General features: G+C 37.6%; 1 pseudogene; it reads left to right on the plus strand.

The window, feature by feature from the left end:
- Nucleotides 1-5,102: 5,102 nt before the first annotated feature.
- On the plus strand, nt 5,103-5,233 carry LOC123243542 (annotated as a pseudogene).
- The last annotated feature ends 465 nt before the right edge of the window (nt 5,234-5,698 follow it).

Below are 5,698 nucleotides of genomic sequence, written 5' to 3' on the forward strand. Positions count from 1 at the left end.
GCTACTAGATGATTCCCACTATTGAATCTCATTACTATCCCTCTCCTCCCTCCCCTCATCATTCTGGTCTTCTTAAAATAGAGGTGTCAAAGAGCTAGCCCACTGTCAAACTAGATTAAAAGGTAGTTGAGAAATGTTAACAAAACAAATAAAAGTACCATAATAAGTAGATGTTAATTTGTGGCTTTCTTAATCAATATGCTTCCTGTAGAAATCCTTCAACTTGAAAATAGGATTCTAGGGGCTCTGCCTTCCTATCCCTGCCCCTATCAGTTGAGGCTGCCAGGTACAATATTGCCCCCCAAAATTGACTTGCAGCATGAGTACCCAGGAGAAAACAAATAGCATGAAGTTATAGGAAACCCATTCAGCACTGTTATTACTTTCCCTAGTGCTACTCAGCAACTCAGAAGTAGAAAAGGAAAAAGCGGGAAAATATGTCTCATCTTTAAGGAGATACCAAGTTATAAAGAGTTTCAATTTGTGATCTAAATATTCCATTTTCCTCCCTTTAAATTGATTCTGGAAGATTTCTACTTCACTGCCAGTAAATTATATCATAGACTAAGAGATTGAAAAAAAAAACATGGAAAAAAATCTAGTCCAACCTCTTCATTTTATAGATAAGAAAACTGAGGTTAAGTGACCTGACCAGAACTAGGATTCAAACTGAAATCCTCTGATTCCAAAGGCAGAAATTCATTCTTTCTACTGTGTCAGTTTCCTGACTCACAGAGACTATTTTAGGTTTTTAAAATTGGTTGTTTGTTTATGAATAATTGAATCATAGACTGTTCAATCTGGAACAACCCAGGAGATCATCTTGCCTGATGCTCATCATACAGATGAAGAAACTGAGGCCAAAAAGGAAATTGACTTTCCAGAAATTACAGCTTGAGCATTCTAAGCCTTCCTTTGCCAGGAGAAAAGACAGACAAACATTAGTTTTTAATCCGCCAACATTGTCACTTGAGCTTTCAGATGGAATTTTTAAATTGTAAAGCCTCTGTTGCTTTTAAATGGGATGTTAACCTCCTGAGCTCAGGTTCATGCCTCTTTCGTTTTCTTTTCTTTTCTTTTTTTGAAAGGCCAATTTGTGAGCAAAGGGCTGGAAGCATTGAGGAGAATGAATATTCTGATCACCTAGTTTCTCTCATTTGTTTTCTGATGGAGAAGATGTTTAAAGAGAATCCTATCAATAAGTTCATATATTGCATAATAAGTGATTCATTCCAATGCATTAACACCCTAAATCTTTACCCTTTGCCAGAAACACAACTAAGGGAGGGTAATCAGAGCTTTTCCCTAGGGTGATGAATTTAAAAGGCACTGAAAGATTTGCAGTCCTTCAGAAGCCTAGAAAGAACAAAGCTTGACACCTGTTTAGCAAGAAAAATTAGCTAAGAGAGGAAACTATCAAGTGGACTGCTTCCCAAGTAAATTCTTTCCTGATCAGCTCCTGCCCTTGCCTGGGCACTCCGCCTGCTCTAGCCTTCTCTCTACTCATACTGTTCCCCCAACTAAAAGCTTAACCTGCTTCCTATTATATATAGCTTTCTCCAAATATGGTTTATGCTGTTCAAGGTGCAAAGATTGCCAGTTACTGCTCTGCCCTTGTCCTTTCCTAGTTGAAGTGTCCAATTATGGATGTATCATTCTGTGATTAGATCTGGCACAGTCTGAATCAAGTACAGAAAAAAGGCAAAACTAATTTTCAGACTCATCTTCTTCCCCTTCAATTTGAAACAACCAGACAAAGGATTCTCCTCCCTCCCCTTCCCCTCTAAAACAAGAAAGAGAGATGGGAGCCCTGGCACAGCTTTAACTTTAACCATCTTTGAGATTTAATTCTCACCAACAGCAATCTAGCAACACCATTCTACAGATGGCATGGTGCCTGGCAGATGTTAGATCTTAACTTGAGCTAGGAAACTGGCATTATTCCTGGAGTAATGGGAGCCTCAGAGCTTGGGCTCACTAGAGATGGCTACTTCTTACTTGGTTTATATTACATATCCCTTCTGGTGGCACCAAAGAAACTGTGAAACACTCATCACCTCTGAAAGGGTTATTTAAAGAAGAAATATGTGCCAATCGGGCTACTTCTGGAAGATCTTTGCTATCTTTCTGAATGGATTTTTTAACAAGAGAGATTTTTTTTTTAATTTCAAGTTTTATCAAATATATTTGTTTAGATTTCAAACATGAAATTCAAAGGATTTTCTTTTGGGAACAATATAATCAATGTTAAGATAACTCAAATAAAGGATGGAAAAAGGACAAAAAGTTTTGGTTTCCTAGGAAAATGACCAATCTCCCCCATAGGCAGTTTATTCTTGTTGAGAAGAGTCTGATTTTAGATAAAGCAGGGCCAATAAAGTGAAAACATTCTAATGCTAGTCTTTTTATACACCAGACTTCTAATTTTATCAGTGTGAGGAATTCCCTGTTGTGGAAACTCCTGGGCGATCTAAATAATCAACCTGTCACTGACTTATATGTTATACTGTCAATAACTTATTCTCTTCAAGAGTTGTTTGGGTGACTCGTATTCAGAGAGTTTAATGAGGACATGGAGAAATTAAAAGACCTCCCCATACTTGCTACCTAATAGGTGTCAAAGGCTGCAGTTGAACCTAGATGTTGCTAACTCCAGGGGCAACTAAGTAGCACAGTGAATAGAGTGTTTGACCTAGAGTCAGAAGACTCATCTTTCTGAGTTCAAATCTGGCCTTCGACATTTATTAGCTGGTTGGTGTTTTTAAGGGAGTGATGACTTAATAGATTTCTATTCAGCCTGGTTTTGAGAAGCAACACAGTTTTGCTAATAGAAGACCAAACTTGGAATCAGGAAGTTGTTCAGTTATTTCAGTTGTGTATTACTTCATCTTTCTTGGCAAACATACTGAAGTGGTTTGCCATTTCCTTCTCCAGTTTATTTTACAGATAAAGAAACTGAGGCCAACTGAGTCAAATGACTTACCTAGTATCAAATAGGAAGTGCCTCAGGCTGCATTTGAATTCAGTACAATGATTCTTCTAAGCTCAGTGCTCTATTGACTATGCCTGGCTTTTCATTTATTCATACTAATCTATTATTGGCATAACGAACTAGAAACTTTACTTGATCAGGAAAAAAAACACCTAGGTTCAAGTCCTACTTCCAGTATTTACTATGCGACCTCAGCAAGCCACATAACCTCTGAACTTTTATCATCCTCATCTGTAAAATGGGGATGATAATGTCTACATTCCTTATTTCACTAGGGTGAAATTCTATATTATAAGCATGAAAGTGATATGTAATTGTGAGTTTTTATCCTTCAGATAGGACCCTATAGGGGTCACAGTTTAGTGGAAAGATTGCTGGATTTGGAAACAAAAGAGGCAAGTTCCATTTCCAGATCTGGCACTTATGACCTGGGATAATACATTTAGCTTTGCTTGGTCAGTTTTCTCATCTGTATAGGTTGAACTACATGTCTCTTAAAATCCTTCCAACTTCTAAAACTATGATCTGACTATCTTCGAGGATGCCCACAATGAAACATATCAAGAAGAAAATTTCCTTATTCAATAATATTCTTTTCCCACATGTGCAAAGCACTCTAATTTCCTGTATATCTTTAAGTATCTCATTTTTAAACCCTCAGAATGTCAGTTTTTTCATCTATAAAACCATCTGGAACAGACTGTTTATATTATGAAAAACCTACTAGGTTTTTGGACAGAAGACAAAATTAAAATATGGAAAATCTTAGTAGGGGAAGGGGATAATCTAATGATAAATTCACACAGGTAAGGAAGCAGGAGGTAGGACTAAGAAACTCAAATAATTACAATGGAAACAAAATTTCTAAACACATGTGGATCTCAGATGACTGAATTTGCCAAATTTCACCTTAAACCTAGATGAGGTAGATTATTACCTATATACTATTATTTGTGAATCGCCAGAAAATCTGAATGGCACAAAAATATTCTCCCACTAGACAACTGCTAATTGCTAGAGTTCTGTCACTAGAACTTTTAGATTTAGATATTGACCCTTCCCCCTTCAAATAATAATATCCCTGGAAGGAGTAATTATTAATATTTTATTATAAATTAATTTTCCATCCTGACAGCTGGCTAGGGAATGAGGCAAATTTGTTTTTGTTTTGTTTTGTTTCAAGGAAAGAGAATAGACCAAAAGGTCCAAATCTAATACTGGCATTGCTAGAACCTGCAGGGCAAGTGATCAGGGTAAGTGTCAACCTGCAAACAATAGGCAATAGTCCAGAAAGGTGAACAGTTGGTATCAAAGAGATCTGACAGCAGGCATGGGGACTAGTCCAAAGAATCTGGATTGAAGCTAGGATCCAGTCCTTGGAAGGACTGAAAGGGTGTGTCCTGTGAAGGAAGGAAAGGAAGGAAGAAAATGGATCATATGCACAAAAGGCAGGGGCTCAATTCCTGAACCTGGGATACAAGGCAGGGTCAGAGTTTCAAGGGAACAAGACAAGATTCCAATTATTAGAATCTAGATGCAAGAGCGGAGTGAGACCAACAGAAAGGCAGATGATGAACCACTGAGCTGCTAGCCTAAGGCTTCTCTGAGTAGTATCAGGATGGACCCCAGAATTTGGAGAAAGGCTGATTCCACAGGTGGGAGTTAATTAGCCCCAATGTGGAGCTTAGAAGAATTCAGTTAAAAAACTTTAAACAATGCTTCCCAGAAAAGAGATGAATAAAGTAGAATAAGCATTTATTTAGCACCTACTACACACCAGGCATTGTGCTAAGAACTTTATAAATATTATGTCAATAATCCTCATAATAATCCTGGAAGGTAAGAACTATTATTAGTACCATTTTTCTGTTGGGGAAACTGAGGCAAAGAGAGACTAAATGACTACCCAGGATCCACCCAGCTAGCTAGTGGATGAGATCGGTTTTGAACTGAGGTCTTTTAGATTCCAGATCCAGCACTCTGCCACCTACCTGGAATTACACCAGCTAGCTGAGGGCAGTCAAGGCCAGAATGAAGTCTGTAGGTGCCTTAAGGAAAGAGTAGGAGTAAACTAAGAAAGGAAATACAATCTGTCAAAACACACTCTCTAAGCTTTGTGGAGTGGCAGTATCGTAGCCAATGAGGTTTATCTGAGGCACAATTATTGCTCATTGAAAAACACTGTCTACCTCAAATTTCTGCCAAAGGATAACTTTGAAATTAGAAATATGGTTCTACTATTATTTTCAAAACAAGTATAGTAGGGCCCCTCATATCCAAGGGGGATATATTCCAAAACCAACTATGGATGGCTGAGACCAAGGATATAAGAGACCATGAAGAGATCCCATATATAAAGTGATTTTCTTGTGTATATTTATATGTGATAAATCTTAACTGAAAAATTAAAAACACAGTTAGACATTCCCAACAATAAATACAGTAATGAGAAGGAACATTTTACATTATTATACAGTGCTACGCAATAGTCCCTTCTAATCTAATCTGAAGGGGATACATTCTAAGATCCCCAATGGATACCTGAAACTGTGGACAATTCTTGCTTTAACCTTTAACTTTTAAGATATATATATTAAATTCACTTCAGAGTAATGTGTTCTCTTTCCCAACTGGCCCTTGGCTCAGTATTCCATGGAGAAGGAGAAGGAGAAGGAGAAGGAGAAGGAGAAGGAGAAGGAGAAGAAA

This window comes from Gracilinanus agilis, chromosome 3 (assembly GCF_016433145.1).
Source record: "Gracilinanus agilis isolate LMUSP501 chromosome 3, AgileGrace, whole genome shotgun sequence".
Lineage (NCBI taxonomy): Eukaryota > Metazoa > Chordata > Mammalia > Didelphimorphia > Didelphidae > Gracilinanus > Gracilinanus agilis.